Below are 17,566 nucleotides of genomic sequence, written 5' to 3' on the forward strand. Positions count from 1 at the left end.
CGAAGATGATTTTAAGGACAACAAAATCTCTATTACTTAGTACATCTCTAACAGAATGAAAGATTGGTTTTCCTACGGAAGAAAGGGCAGAAAAAAGATTCAGTCTTATTTCAGAAAATCGAGGACAATGTAAAATGATATGATCAATATCTTCATGGGACTCTAAAAATTCACATAAATTAGAATCGATTATATTAACGCGGTAAAAATGGCTTTTACACGAATAGTGATTTGATATTATACGAGAAAATGTTTGAATAAATAATCTTCCAACATTTCCATATCAACATTTGAATAGGGCTAATAAGATTTGTAAACAAACTTTTGTTTTGCTGATTTCTCCTAATTTGTTATCATTTCAACGCAGAAAACATTTGAAATTGATTCTACCAAGGATAAAGATGTTGATTCATGTGTATTTTTCATGAAATTCAACTCGGTAGCGGAATAATGAGCGAAATAAGTTTGTTTACAAAAGTCTCATTAGCCCTTTTGAAGAATTACTATTGATTTAGTCTATAAAACCAAGTTTTACGTTTAACTTTTGGTAAAATAAAATAATACATACGTTCCAACTCACTAGTATCCCATGCTTGTTGCCAAAGTATATTAATTTTATGGCGAATTAAAGGAAAGTATTCGTTACAATGAATTCCACGATCATAAAAAATACCTCTTGATGCTCTGATTTTAGCCAACCTATCTGCTTGTTCATTCCCATATATTTCACAATGAGATGGAACCCAAATAAATGTTATGGCGAAAACTTCTGAGTTCATTTTGTTAATAAGATCTCGAATCATCCATATAAAGTGATGTGTTTTGTTATTGAAATTTATAGAATCAAGAGCTAATAAAGAACTAAGACTATCAGATCAAATGAAATAAGATTGTGGCACTAATTTTTCAATATCTGAATATGTAAAATACAAAGCTGCCAATTCTGCAATAAAAACTGAACATGGAGAGTCCAATCAATATGCTTAGTTAAAGTGAACATAATATGTTAGGCAGAGTGGTTTAAGCTAGATGTATATTGATAATTTAACAATATTGGTAAATAATCAGTACCATGTAAATCTTCTACAGTTTCCCAAGAACAGTTCAAATGCATGTTTCATGAACATAAAGAAATATCGGCTGAGTAATTCCTAGCTGAGGGGGGGTAGCAATTCTGGTTGGAGAATCATTGTTTAAAATTGATAAATGTAATTCATCAATGATATCCAAAAGTATGATGCCTCTGTCATTATCCCTGTCACATCGCCAAGAAAAACTATGAGCATTGAAATCACCTAGTATGAAATAGGGTTCTGAAACAGTAGTAAGTATAATTTTAAATTATGAAGAAGAGAAACTGTTATTTGGAGGAATATAAATTGAAAAGATAGAGAATTTTGAATTGTTTAATTTAATTGTAACTTCAACACACTCAATAGAGTTGGAGGAAGGAAGTTCAATACAACAATATTCAATATTTTGACGAATGCGAATCATAACTCCACCAAGAGCTTAATTTCTATCTTTCCTTATAATATTAAAAGAAGGAACACGGAAAATTTTTGACTGGTCTAACCAAGTTTCATAAATACAAAAAATATCTACAACGTTATTACAAATTAATGATTTCAAGATTTCAATTTTTAGAATAAGGCTTCTACAATTCCATTGAAGAAATTTCAAACTATTGCTATTTTGGTGTGATGTGGTTACAAATTCGATAATAATTGAGCAAACATGAGGATACTTTACTAAAAAGTGATGGAATCAATGGAATGAGATTATTCAATAATTTTTTCCAAAAATCGTTACAACCTAATAGATCAATCATTTTCTCTAAAATGTTATGAAACAAAGATTTTGATTTGTCAGAATCAGCAGGCTTATTTTCAGCATCATTTTTAGGGAAACCTGGAATATCATCCGATGATGTAGGTTTAAGTGGAGGGAATTCTTTAGGATTAAAAATGATCGTTTTATGAGAGTTGTGGTTTTTCTTTGGTTCACGGTGAATATTACTTCTTCTTCGTTTAATTGGAGGATGATAACTACAGTGGGGTTGAGGATCAGAAGAATTAGGAAGAAGTTTTAAGTAAGGCAGCATATGACATTTTACTTTTAGTTAATGCCTTTTTAAGCAATTTAGTTTGGCAATTAATATAAGCAGAGCATTCTTTCAATTGAGAATAAACAACTTTGCATAAAATACATTTTTCGTCAGAAGAATTACAAGAAGAAGTAATATGATTATCACCACATTTTCCACATTTTAATGTATTAGAACAAAATTTTTCAGTGTGACCGAAAAGTTGGCAATTATCACAATGCATTACTTTGGGAGTGTAAATACGAACCCGAAATATTACATTATTTACGTAAAAAACTGGAAGTGCAGATCCAGAAACCGTGACACGAATAGCATTACATGTAATAAATTTAGAATTATTATTTTCAATAATTTTTTTTAAATCGACGCTCCCTACGAAGTACCTGAACAGAAGAAATACTTCTATTTTTAAATACCCCACATCCATGATTGAGAATATCATGAGATTCAATAAACTCATCAAATATAACTCCATCAATTTCTACAAGATCCGAAGGGATATAAATTCGATACATATCCGAAAAGAGTTTGGAAGATACTAAGGATTTATACAATCAGAAAATACAACCCTCACTTTATTTAAAGAGTTTTTTTTTAATTTCTTTAACAGATTTAAATTTCTTATAAATTTTGGATATAAACCGTAAAAGGTCCTTTTGTGGACAAAGGATATACCCTTATACGATTTTCTAATTTTCTAACAGAATCATCTAAATTTTTTGGAGTTTCGATCAGTTCAATTGAATCAGGATCTACAATATCCATGACGAAATGGAGAAATTAAGCTAAAATAAAGTGACTAAACTGTAGAAGACTACAGGAAACATAGTGTAGAAAATAAATGAAATAAACAAAATAAATTAAAAAAAATTAAACTATAAAAAAAACAAAATACTTATCCGTTTATAATCGCTTTTTAGAAACTAAATGAACTCTTGAGTCCTTTTTCCAAAAGGAACACAATTCGCAATAGTCGTCGTACACCGCTTGTCTTGTCCTGTTCAGAATCGGCACTCTTTCGTATATTTTTTTTATTCAATTCGTTTATTTGATACGGCACGTTTGCGTTAGCTTAAAGGTGCCATTTTTTCATTGTTTTGCATTTTGAAGTTCTTTAAACTAGGGGGTTTCACATTTCAATATTTTGTTTTTATATAATAAAACAAAAAAAAACAACTTTGCAACTAACTTATACATATACAAGAGGAGATAATATAATATTCGTCAGATTAGGGGGACGTTTTTGTGTGTTCTTTGTGTAGCACTTAATGATTTTTACAAGGGAGATTGTTGGAGCAATTAATTATTAACTAAGCGGAACATTTTACAAGCATATTAACTAGAAATAGTTAGAGGGAGTTGTTCAATTTTATAAAGATGAGGGGGATTAATTAGGGCTATTTTTAAGTATTGGTACTGTTAGGCATTTCTTAACTAGATTAAATATTGATCAACTAAAACTAGAAGATAAGGGGCACATAAGTTTTGTGAAGATATTCAATGGTAGGAAGGGGGGGGGGGAAGTCCTACATCTGTGTATCAGAGACATTGAAGAGACAAGGGGGTAGATATAGACTTTTAGTTTCCGGCATCAGGAATCAACGACAAGGGTTACAGATTCGGATGGATGCATCAAATATTGGGACGCCGGGCGGTCTTCCTCCAGCCGTCAGGGGTTCCTCCAGACGATTTCGTAGTACGGCTCAGATACGGATCGGCAACACACCGCGTTGCGCGTGTGATATTGTACTGTAGGTCTCGTGTTGTTGGGTCATTCGACCGATGCTTTGTCTCGTCTTGGAGTCGCGTCAAACCATCGTTGGGGTACGGTAGGCAAAAGAGGGCGCTTCTGAGAATGATATGAAAAAAGATGATAGGAGCAGTTAAATCTGGATATTGATGGTTTTTAAAAAGGTGTATAAAAGGGACATATAGACGAGATCGCGGCTTGCCAGTCCACCTCGAACCGGGACATTGGGTGATCTTCCTCTGGCCCGAAGGGAATCGAATAGTTGAGATCTGGCAGAACAATCTCGTGATAACCGTTGCCACAAGCGCAGATACCGCTATCCGCGAGCCTAATACGCCGGAGATGAGCGTCCAGCGTGTAGTGATTGGACATGAGCCGAAACATCACGCGAATGAAATCCCGACCCACATCTATCCCCCTGAACCAAGGTTTCGTCGATACTTAAGGGATTATCGAATGTAGCCACCTTCCCAGTTCACCATTGCTCCATGAAGTTTGCCAACTTTCAAAGGTACTCTGATGAGTAATACTGAAAAAATCGCTGAAGCTAATTGGTCTTGCATATATGTCACCGTGTAAAGCGCCCGCTTTAGCTAAAGAGTCCGCTTCTTCATTACCTGGAATGGAGCAATGCTAGGGAACCCAAACTAAGGAAATCTTATACGATCTTACAGCTTTACAGCGCAGGCGCTCCCAGATTTTCCCCAGAAAACATGGAATGTGCTTTCTAGGTTTCATTGAACGGAGAGCCTCGATTGAGCTGAGGCTATCCGAGACAATAAAGTAATGATCGGTGGGCAAAGTATTAATGATCCCAAGGGTATACTGAATAGCAGCACGTTCTGCGACGTAAACTGAAGCAGGATCATTGAGTTTGAATGAGGCGGTGAGGTTTTGATTGAATATACCGATGCCAGTGGAGCCGTCGAGGTTTGACCCGTCGGTGTAAAACATCTTGTTGCAGTTGACTTCTCGAAATTTACTATGAAAGATGCTTGGGATCACTTGCGGACGTATGTGATCCGGGATTCCACGAATCTCGTCTTTCATGGATGTGTCGAAGAATACAGTTGAATCAGAAGCATGAAAGAGATTGACACGGTTGGGATAGTATGAAGAAGGATTGATATTTTGTGCCATGTAATCGAAGTTCAAGGACATAAATCGGGTTTGAGAATTGAGCTCGACAAGCCTTTCGAAATTTGCAATTACTAACGGGTTCAAGATATCGCATCGGATGAGCAATCGATATGAGAGTTCCTAAAATCGATTTTTCAGCGGAAGGACGCCCGCCAGCACTTCGAGACTCATCGAATGTGTCGAGTGCATGCAACCCAAAGCAATACGCAAAAAACAATATTGGATTCGCTCTAGTTTGATGAAATGTATGTTCGCAGCGGAGCGGAAACAGAAACTCCCGTACTCCATCACCGATAATATTGTTGTTTGGTACAGCCTAATCAGGTTTCCTGGGTGGGCACCCCACCATGTTCCGGTTATTGTACGGAGAAAGTTGATCCTTTGCTGGCACTTCTGTTTCAGATACCTAATGTGACATCCCAGGTTCCTTTAGAGTCGAACCAGACCCCGAGATATTTGAAAGTTGAAACCTGAGCAATAGTTTGACCCATTAATTGAAGCTGTAGTTGCGCTGGTTCACGCTTCCTTGAAAATACGACTAGCTCAGTTTTCTCCGTGGAGAACTCGATACCTAGCTGGAGGGCCCAAGCAGACAAATTGTCCAAGGTATCTTGCAATGGTCCTTGCAGATCGACGGCTTTGGGACCTGTAATAGAGACCACACCGTCATCTGCAAGCTGCCTTAGCGTGCAGGAATTGACATTCGTCAATGTCATTCACGTAAAAGTTATAGAGAAGGGGGCTTAGACATAAGCCCTGGGGAAGATCCATGTAGCTAATTCGTGATGTCGATAAATCACCATGCGAAAAATGCATATGTTTTTCAGAAAGCAAGTTTAGCAAAAAGTTGTTAAGAGTCGGTGAAATACCATGCTGGTGCAGCTTCTCAGAAAGAATTTTGATAGAAACTGAATCAAAAGCCCCCTTTATATCTAGGAAAACTGATGCCATCTGCTCTTTGCTAGCATAAGCCATTTGAATTTCTGTTGAGAGCAACGCAAGACAGTCGTTCGTGCCTTTGCCTTTGCGGAAACCAAATTGTGTATCTGACAGTAAGCCATTTGCTTCAACACAATGGTCGAGGCGAAACAAGATCATTTTCTCGAACAACTTTCGTATACAGGACAGCATCGCAATGGTCGATACGAGTTGTGGTCGGAGGCTGGAATTCCTGGTTTTTGAATGGCGATGACCTTCACTTGCCTCCAGTCATGAGGGGCGATATTACCCTCTAGAAAAAATCGTCTCTTGGCAGAGTCAAGCAGATTTTTTAACAAGTTAAATTTGATTCTGTCTGGCCCTGGGGCTTTATTGTTACATGACAAGAGAGCAAGTGAGAACTCCACCATCGAAAACGGTGTTTCGTTCGCGTTATCGTGAGGGGACACGGCACGGTAGATCCTCTGTGCCGGGGCGGAATTCGGACAAACTTTCTTGGCGAAATCGAATATCCAACGGTTTGAATATTCCACGCTCTCGTTAGTACTGTTTCGGTTTCATAAACGCCGGGCCGTACTCCAAAGAGTGCTCATCGATGTTTCTTTCGTTAGTCCGTCGACGAACCGGCGCCAGTAGCTACGTTTTTTGGCTTTCATCAAACTCTTCTTGCGCGTTTCCGCCATCGCGTACTGTTGGTAGCTTGCTGGCAGCTCGTCGTCCCGGGAGGTCTTCTCCGCGTACACGTCTGAGTAATCTTTGTCCCACTATGGGTTGGGAGGACGCCCGCGAGAGTTCGCGTCTTGTACGCGTTTAGTCTGAGCTTGAATCACGGTATCGAGAATCAAGCCAGCCAGGAATCCGTACTCTTCCTCCGGAGGAAGCTTTTGAGTGGACTCGATTTTGTCGGATATCGTGGACGCGTAGCTCTTCCAATCAATATTTCGTTGTGAGGTCATACGAAACATTGATTTTATTCGGTTGCTCTGAATATTAATTAAAATTGACAGATGGTCGCTGCCGTGGGGATCAGAGACTACCTTCCACATGCAATCTAACCGCAGCGATTTCGAGCAGAGGGACAGGTCTGAGACGCTCGGACGCGCTGGAGGGACAGGAATCCGTGTTATTTCACCCGTATTCAAAATGGTCATACTGAAGTTGTCGCAAAGCTCATGGAGTAGGGTAAATCGATTATCGTCATGAAGGCAACCCCATGCCGTACCGTGGGAGTTGAAGTCAGGAGGAGTTCCGGAATATCGCAAAGCCATCGGTGGCTAACTGAGGCTCTAGGAGGGATGTAGGTGGAAGCAATGCAAAGGTCTTTGCCTTTAATTCTGATTTGACAAGCGACAACTTCAATACCTGGTGTCGAGGGGAGGTCGATTCGGTTGAAAGAATAACACTCCGTAAGTCTTCTCGATCCAAGCGAATAATGTTCGAATCATGGAAGTGTAGGTCTATTTCTGAAGTAAGCCAGTCTCGCATAATGCAAATGCATCGCATTTTAAGTTATTTAGTAAGATTTTAAAGGAATCGATTTTCGGGATAATGCTTCTGCAATTCCACTGTAGAACAGTGATTAAATCCGTGACCTCGTTCGATGAATTAGCCATTGAAGGATGCAATCGCTGAAAGGAGGGGCCATTTCGCAGTTTTTACTGCGGGGAGAAAGCTTATCAAGATACTTTTAAGGGGATCAGAAATATTTAAAGCTGTAAGAATACGGTCCGCAATACCAGAGAAATTTATTAAGCCAGCGCTGTTTTCTTTCTCAGCTTGAGATATGGGAACACTTGGAGTTTTTGATGTTCCTGGAAGTGCTGGGAACTCCTTGTCTGAGCTCAGGTTACTGAGACCGGGAGCGACTTGCTTCGGTTTTGCACCAGTACTTCCTTGAGTAGTTATTTTAGGGGGCCATGAAGAGACACCTTCTGGCCTTTACGACGAAGCTTGGGAGAGGAAATGTTCCTCCTTTTTCTATTGTTTCTGGGAACAGCAAAAGATGTTCCCTCCTGGGGTTCATCACAGTCGCCTTCGTCAGTAGACAAGTTGGTATAGATGTTCGTAGAGACAGGTGACGTAGCTATCTCAAGCATTTCCGCAAAAGATCGCTTAGAGCGTCTCTGAAGGGAACGCTTAAGATTCTCCTCACGCTGTTTGTACGCGGGACATGAAGGGAGATCATGTGGGTTTTCCCTACAGTAGAGACACTTTTCGACATCTCTACCACAGGAAACATCCGCATGATTCCCACCGCATTGCCCACAGCGGGCTTTATTGCTACAATGGGAGGCTGTGTGTCCCAATTGTTTGCAATTAGTACAGTTCATGACCCGCGGCACAAAGAGGCGAACAGGTAGACGAACCTCGTCAAAGAGAAGGTAGTTGGGTAGAGCAGAACCGACGAAGGTCACCCGATAAGAGTCTGAGTTGACGTATATTTTCTTGCCGTCAGCTGCGACTGATGCTGAATGCAAACGTTTGCATTCCAGTATCTTCACTGGCTTAAGCATGGGGTCTTTGAAATAGCCAATCCCATATTTTAGCAGCTCCTCGCAATGCAGACTCGAATCGGAAACGACCCCACTGACTTCAATCCTGTTAGCTGGAATATACACCCTGTACTCCTTCGTAAAGGGCTCGTAGCCAGCAATATCATTTGCCTGAGTCAAACTGGTAACACCCGAAGCTAATCGGGGCAAATTTTCGATATCTCTGTCACGGCCGAATACCGATCCGACAGAACCCGAGAAATCGGAAACAGATTCAAACACTTTTTTTCTTTGGTCCGAAAGAAGATCACATATGACCCGGTGGCTGAGCTCAGATATACTTTGAGCCGGGGAGCCGATTTTGTTTCGACGTCTATCTCACCTTGAGATGAACCGCCGTCAGGGGAAGTCATTTTTGCACGGGCCTATTACCCAGTAGACTGCCCAGAAAAATGATGAATTTTTGAAAACTCAATCGGCCTACCCATGAGTCGATTCCTAGTCACATGTTAGGCCCCATGCAAAACTGACTCAGACATCACTTCGTTAAAAGTTTAATAACTTCTTTTAACAAAGCCGGATTTACTAGCAGTCTTCGACAAAGTTGTAGACAATTAAATTATCTTTCTTATTTTCACTTACAGTGATAATACGATGCATACAGTGTCACCTAGTGGCGAAAATGCGAGCTGGTGGGTTTTCTCCATGTGAATTGTTGAAAATACCCATACAAACTTCAGGCACGTTGGTCCGGTAGTTAGACTTGTCCGATTTGCTTCAAATTTGGTGCAAGTACTCCTGGTGGGACTAGAAATCGACTCAGAGGTGGGCCGATAGGGGTCATTTTTTTCCTGTCACTCTATTGCCTAATGCACGTTAGTATGAGAACCAAGAAGGGGAAACGTATAAATTAACTGTACTTAACTTTGTGTCCCTAGTAACAATTGTGGTTTTATGATAGTTTTATAGCCACTGATAAAACTTAGATTGCACTTGTAGTGGGCTATAAAACTTCAATTGTTACTTGGGGTGTGACGGTATCCAGACGGCTTACTAGAAGAACACTGCTTCACTGGTCACTGGCCGGCTAACGGTACTCAGAAACAGAAACACAAAAGAAGGGGGAAAACACTGAAACCTCGACGAGGCGGAGAGTGCGCAAGATAACCTTGAACGCGGATTAGCACTATTCGTTGTTGCTATACACTGCACGGACTGGCAACAAAACACTTGTGTCTCTACCGAGCGCTCGAAAACTAATGAGGAGGAACCATTGATCACAGTTCAGTTTGGCCTTATCAGTTACAACACCTTCATTTAGTTATCGCCTATAAAACCACTTACGACATCGTCATAATTTCTACAATCGAAAATACGGGCTTTCAGAGAAAAATATTTTATCCCATTTACAAAATTCTTACGAAATTAAAAAAGCTCATAATAGTTCACCAAATTACTAACAATGTTTATATCATGAAATGTTTGATCTTTTAATTGAGGAAATTACTTCAACGTTCTGCCTCCTTACTCGGCGGTCCTGGTGTTTTGAATATATAAAGAGTATACAGCACACATTGTGAAATAAGTATAGAAGAAAGCTATAATGTTACGTGGCATGTTTCTAGTAAATACTATATAGCCTCAACCCTGGAATGTGTCAATAATTTTGATAGACTAAAATTCTGTGAACGGTTACATTATAAATATAGCTTTTATCATATTGATAACAGCTATATTTTAATATCATTGTGATCGCGTCCCTTTAATTTTTTTAATGTTTTTTGTTGGACACGATTGATAGCGTAATATAATGAAGGTTATATATAACTATATACTAGCTATTCTTATCCAAAAAAATCCGATATTCAGTGGTGATAAATGCACTAATTTAAAACCGAACAAAAAACCAAACCACAATCAATATGGTGATTGAACGCTTCCATCCGTAGGGATAATCTCGAGTCTCGTTTTCCAATTAACGAACTACAACTGACCATTTTCCAGCTTAGCTCGTAACGTGCTGGTCTGAGTGAAAATCTACGATAAAGAGGTCAGTCAGTTCGATTTTTCAATCTGCAATTGAACCATCTCAACGAGAAAGAATCTGAGCCAGATATCCCCATAAAAGATGGGAAATCAAACATGTGTACTTACAGCAGTGGCATACACATTTCATCACCGGGGCATGTGCTGGCTGACTCCGCAAAATCGTACCATACCCGAACAATTCCGGTTTAATGCTTGTTATTGATCGCAGCTGGTGTGAACATATTTTATTAGCAGTTTATAGCCAGACGGTGAGGGAGGATGGAAACAAAACTATCCGAACTTGTGCTCCGTAATTGGTTTGTTTTTTTTTGTTACTACAAGAAAATCTCGCTCGGCATGTGGTATGGTGGCTGGATCCGATGGAAACGCATGGTGGTGTGTAAGTGCAACGGGTTCATAGCTCGAGGCCAAGTATCTGGCTAATTGTGGAAATGTTTCCACTGGGGTAGGATTGTGGTGCATTTTCATTGCAGTAGCTTCCGCCTTCCGTTTCCTGACTGCTCTGCAACGGTTTCTCGTTTTATACTGTTTTTCTCTTGTTTATTTTCAGCATTGATTGTTTGTATTACACCGAACACTCACATTCGGTTTTGCTAAAGAAAACACGATTTTGCTCCCAGTTCCAAAAGTTTCACACTACACACTTATAGAAGGAAAACAAAGATTCCACCCAATGTAAATAACTAAAAGAGAGGGTGTTTTGAACACGATCCAAGTTAGCAGAGAATAAAGCACACGTACTCAATGGCACAGCAAGCGGGTGGGTGAATCAGCCACCAACCTTGAATCGTTCGCTTCGTTCGCATTCACTATAGCAACAATCAACTCAAACCCGCTTGCAGTAAAAACCAAAAAAAAAACAAAAAAGTGTTTGATTCTTCGCTACCGATTCGCGAAGGACTGCTATGAGACCGAGGGTTGCTCAGCATCCGCCAGTTACCCGCTCGATGCTGATTGCAACCGAACGAATGTTGAACCCAAGCTCTAAATGGTACTTCGTAAACTTTATTAATAGATTGATTGCTAGTGTGTAAAACTTTAGCTCTCCCCACCCCCCCCCCCCTCGCTCCGACTCGTTTGAAGTTCTTGGTTACTAACCTCTGTGTTATGTTTGAACTGTCGTTGTTCTAGAGTTGTTTAGTTGGATCGAAAACAGTTGAACCGTCCTCCTTATTTTACTTTTTTTCGAATGACGTTTCTAGATGTGTTTTGATAACTTTTTTTTAAAGTAGATTAATTGGCATTCCCTATCTGATGTTTGTTTTATTAGATGGCATGAATATGAAGAATGTTTGTTTGAGTCATTCTTTAATCTTTCTTCCTATAAAATTGATTCTAATTCTACCGTTATGTAATAGATTAACTTAATTATTAATTTTCTATCATACTTTCATAATACAACCGTTGAAACTAATTACTATTGAAAATACCGCTGCCTACAAAATAAATCAAAATTAATGACGAACTGTACCTGTATTATTCGTTATTTAAATAGACCTCATAAAACGTCACAACGCCAATATCTGGAACAGGAACCACTGTATACATAATTTTGGTACAGCATTCATCTAATATTTGTCTAGGGTAAACCCAAAAACGACCGCCATTCGCTCCGGAATGATTATTTCCCCTATCCCGGACAGAGTAATGCAATTTGTTTCCGGTTCCATGACAAATCGCTGATTAGCTCCAGTTGTGCCTTCCCATGACCGCCTGTTTCCATTCACTGCTTTTTGTCGAGCAGTTCCTTTATTTCTATCTATTCCCATTATCCTGCATTCCTAACAACAACAAAAAACGAGTTCCTGTGTGATTATCAGATAACGTTCCTTTCCCCGATACTACTAGTATCGCGCGCATCATTATCACAGAATCCTGTGTCCAGCAGGACTGTATCTGGTTCGGACGACGTAATTTATGGTGGTAATGCCTGCTCGATCCTCTGACTCGGATAGTATGTACAACAGCGAGGTGCATTTTGTCAGACCAGCAGCAAAAAAAAACGCTTCGTGTCATGATGAGAATTTCATCTCGTTTGCCACCACATAATCGGTGGCAGCGATAAAAATTCCCGGGAGGTAAACACAGCTAGTTACAGTGTGTATCTTTTGCCACTTCTATATAGTTGACTGAAATAATTGTAGTTATGAAATGAGTGCATCAGAGGATTGGTTGAAACCGTATTTCGACATTACATCGGTAAGACGTGAAATAAAAGAGTAATTACCTACTCGTAAGATGTTATGCTAGGTATGTTATTATGTTTCACTTAAAACTTTTCAGATGAAAAACTTAATGACGCTACATATCTTGTTTCAGCGGGTTTACTTTACTCATACATTGTTTTGTTTCGTCTTAGAGGAAGACAACCATCACATGCTCTGATTTTCCACGCATAGCGGGACTAGTTGATAGCAAACGGTGGCATGAATGTTTTTTAAACTATTTTGAACGATTTTGTGAAATGTGCAATTATAACGTTGTGAAAAGTATTTTGCTTTAATGATGCTTCTTATATATATATATATATATATATATATATATATATATATATATCATTGCAATGAAAGTTTTCTCGATGACCGAAACTAACACTGCAGAACACCTCAAGTAAACGAAATACAAATCTGATTTAGTATTATGTATTATGAAATGCAACTGTACCAGTGTAATGGATACTAGTGTAGATTTTCTAGTTCATTGCAATTTTCTATAATGTAATGGAACTACAGCGCAATATTTTTCTCCAAGTTGAAATAAAAGGGCATAAAGATGAAATAAAGGAGAAGAGTGTTTTAGGTCAGAAATAAAACCGGAGCGAAGTAGATTTTACTTTAGGCTGTTAATTCGAATTCATAATTCTGAATGGTTGCATAAATCCGATATGATATATGATGTATATGATTGCGGGCTGCGACATTTTTAGGGCGACGTATCTTGTCTGCGTACCCTTACGTGAAGTAGAGATTGAAGGTGTAGTGTCGGATATGGGCAATAATTTCCAGAATCCGCAGAATGGATTGCTCCGTCAAGAATCCTTATGTATGAGTTCGTGAAAATTTTGGATATAATAACTCGAAGAAGTGCCGTTACAAAACCGAAGTAGGTGGCTCCTGGTTGCGGAAATTGGGTGAAAAAACTAAAATATGTCAGTCGCGCACGGAGTGTGGCGGTTGTTACCACACTTACTATGTTAAGCGAATCTCTGACACAGTGGACGTTTGTTTTTTCACGAATCCTGGGATTCAAATGATGGGCATGTCTTTAATACCCATTTCAGGGTTCGCTATAGGCGATAGGGCATTGCAAAATTATTTTTTTTTGTATTCCTCTCCTATTGTGACTAATGTCGAAGTAAGCTCAGATACCAAATTTCACATCATTTGGTCAATTCTAGACCCCGCCCACCTAGCTTGATTTTTTTGAAATTGGTGCTTTCGGAAAATATGAAGAAAAAATAGATTAATTGCTATAACTTATGGAGTAGCAATCAGAAAATTACAATTCATACCTCTTTTTAAAGGAAATAACCTTAGAATTTAAATGAAGTTGTTATGTTTTTATTTCTATTTCACGAAAAATACGGGAAAATGGGGTACTCAGTCATTTTGTCTCCAAAATCCCCTATTAATTAAATTTTCTGCTCCATGATGCAAATCATGCATATTTTTCAGTTTTTCTTATGTGAAAAAATCTCAGATATCGAACGGAACCTTTTTGATCTTTGTCCGAATACGAGAAGTTGGGGTTATAGGGCCCTTTGTCATTCATATTAAATTTTATGATTTTCTCGTGAAATACCTCGTGCATGTATACTTGCGAATAGTGCTACTGACGCATGTTGTTTATCCGTCCTCACAGCTCGTGTGGTCACAGGTGGAACTAAAATTTTCTAACCAAAACATAGCTCGTATTATGTGCTATAGTTCTTCTGAATATACTATTAAGCTAAACCTAACGATTATTTCCCAAAAATGTATAGTTCGTGGAAATCGAGTACTGATACACAACCATGCACTGCCAGGCCCCATGCAAAACTGACTCAGACATCACTTCGTTAAAAGTTTAATAACTTCTTTTAACAAAGCCGGATTTACTAGCAGTCTTCGACAAAGTTGTAGACAATTAAATTATCTTCCTTATTTTCACTTATAGCGATAATACGACGCATACAATGCCACCTAGCGGCGAAAATACGAGCTAGTGGGTTTTCTTCATGTAAATTGTTGAAAAATCCCATACAAACTTCAGGCACGTTGGTCCGGTAGCTAGACTTGTCCGATTTGCTTCAAATTTGGTCCAAGTACTCATGGTGGGACCCGGAATCGACTCAGGGGTGGGCCGATAGGTGTCATTTTTTTCCTGTCACTCTAGTGGCCACGTTACTTATGAGAATGCCAAGAGCTTAGCTTAGCATATTAGCTCGGGCGAGAACCCGCTGCATGCAATGCTACATGCATATCAACAGAGGTAGTCTACTCCCACCCTGTTATACAATGCCGTCTACAAGTCTTAAGGTTACTGGGCTCTGGACCATCGAAACAACAAAAGACATAAAATGTTCATATTTTTATTTTAGGTAATAAATTACTAGTCTTTGGGTTAAGGATATGTGAAGCATTCTTGATGCAGTGAAAATAAAAACAGAAAATGACTGAAGACCTTTTTACCTTTCTCATAATAAAACTTATGCAATCGGTCGGAATTTCGAGGCCCGCAGAGCCGAATCTCTTATACCATTCGACTCAGTTCGGCGAGATCGGAAAAAAGTCTCTGAGCGTGTATTTTTTTACTTGGTGATAAAGCTTTCACGCCGACCCGGCAAACGTTCAGTAGTTAGACCATACAACCGATTTCGTCCATCGTGTGCCAGAGTGAGGGACTCTGAACAGAGAAGATAACTCTGAACTCTATTCCTCTAAACTCCACCAAGAAGTCCGACATTTGTCTGATCCCCCGGATTCCATTTCCATTTGGTGGGAGGCGTGCTAATGCACTTCACTTGATTCCAGGTCTAGCTGGTCGTGCTAGATTTTGCTTGTCTCATAACCGCCATATCAGTCCTGCACGGCATTATATCCTACATGCCCTCCTCTCTACGTTGCACAGTGATGCCGAGGCGGAAAAAAGTCAAAAAATGCACCTTTTAATTTTGTTCCAAGGTTATTTTTGTATTATTGTACAGTATATGAGAAATGATTTGCCAAAATTTCAGGACTTTTGGATGAGTGGTTGGCCCGCTACAGTATTTCAAAGTTCAGTGCGCTCATTGTTCGATTTTTTCTTCCCTTGTAAAATATACGGAGAAACTGAAAAAAAACTTTATCTCGATTTTCAAATAGGAGCACACACTTTCTCGCATGTCACACTAGGCCCATTTTGAAGATTTTTTTATCAGCTTTTCGAAAATCTCTATGACATCTTGCGCAATTTTGCGCAAACCACATCTTTTTGGTATTAACAATTTAACGTACTTGAGGGATTCCATGGGGAAGTGGCTGACCATAAAATATGACCATCTCCGAATCGAACAAAACTTTGCAGTTGTGTTCGGATCATGAATCTCCATGATTTTCTCTGTCAATTTTGATACAAGAGCATTTTTTTAAAAGGGCGTAGAAATTTTTGCATGCAGCATGAAAATAAAAATTTCTCGGTTACCGTATTTTATACAGCAAAACTATCTGAGAAATAGTTGCAGGGAATGCAAACTTCTACACGAAAAAATATACACTGATTTTTTTAAATATTGTAGTTTTCGAAATATTTTAAATTTTGTTCCAATAAATGCAATAACAATTATTCCATTTGTTTACGACCTTTTCATAAGTTATTTGTGTTTCTCCCTCAAGAACAGAAGGTTTTGCAAAATGCTCATAAAATATCCTGCAACTTTCCCGTTGACATCAAGGCGATATTGGGAACAAGTTGAAAGCTACAAGAAAACAATGAATATATGATTCAGCTATAGGATCAGATGATCAAACTATATAGTTGAATCATATTTTTGTTGTTTTCTGATAGCTTTCAAAAGGTTTACAATAACACCTTGATGTCAAAAGAAAAGCCACAGGAAATTCAATGAGCATTTTCATAAACCTACTATTTTTGAAAGAGAAACGCGCACATCTTATGAAAAGGTCGTAATCAAACGAAATAATAGTTTTGGTTAAAACAAAATTTAAAATATATCGAAAACTAATGCATTTTCGAAATTATTTGTTATGAGCATTTTGATTTGAAATAGTATTTGGAATTATATTCAATAATAAAATAGTATTCTTTATTGAAAGGAGTATGAATTTTAATAATATGCTAACAGTTGTTAAGAAAACTTTCTTTTTTCTTTTCGATCAAGAAGAGTTTAAATTAAAATAAATAAGACTTTGTAAACTCCAAAATTAAACCGAAACTCAAAGAAAAATGTTTTCATAAAATATCTAGATACATGTATGAGAGACGAAATCGATTGAATTCACCTAGTAGTGCGATGAAAAAAAAGTTATTTGAAAAAAACTTTTTCTTGCCCAAACTGAATTTTTTTTCAATGTATTTTTATCGAAAACTAAACCAATGAAAGTCTTAATCATCTCAGAATCCAATTTCCCAACTGCCTATTGGCCGGATACATGCAAAAACTATCAGTAACGAATTTGGTATATATTCATAACAAACTTGAATGAAGCACGGGTGGAATGATCTTGACCTAATGTTGTATATTAAGGCGCATTTCCTGAGTGTTGCTATGTGAGCGTGAGTACCTCGCTTTGTCTTACCCACTTTAGCTTATATTATCCACCAGTAACGACCAGTAACGACCACTCGCTCATTTGAAAGTTTACATTCAAGTTTGTTATGAATATATACCAAATTCGTTACTGATACTTTTTGCATGTATCCGGCCAATAGGCAGTTGGGAAATTGGATTCTATGATGATTATGACTTTCATTGGTTTAAAAATACACTGAAAAAAAAATCAGTTTGGACAAGGAAAAGTTTTTTTCAAATAACTTTTTTCCTTGAAAGTGCCCAACTTGAAATTTTGACGGTAGGTAGGGAACATAATTACCTATCAACAAACAAAATTT

At 38.4% G+C, this 17,566-nt stretch overlaps 1 protein-coding gene across 3 annotated transcripts in view; it reads left to right on the forward strand.

Moving 5' to 3' along the window:
- LOC131682539 (transient receptor potential-gamma protein) overlaps positions 1-17,566 on the forward strand; it is a 526,333-nt gene that overhangs the window by 397,094 nt on the left and 111,673 nt on the right. For all 3 annotated transcript variants that reach the window (XM_058964097.1, XM_058964098.1, XM_058964099.1), the window contains exon 5: positions 11,028-11,468. The gene's annotated coding sequence lies outside the window, so the exon portion shown is untranslated. The remainder of the gene's footprint in view (positions 1-11,027; positions 11,469-17,566) is intronic.

The sequence above is a fragment of the Topomyia yanbarensis genome, chromosome 2 (genome assembly GCF_030247195.1).
Source record: "Topomyia yanbarensis strain Yona2022 chromosome 2, ASM3024719v1, whole genome shotgun sequence".
Taxonomy (NCBI): Eukaryota; Metazoa; Arthropoda; class Insecta; order Diptera; family Culicidae; genus Topomyia; species Topomyia yanbarensis.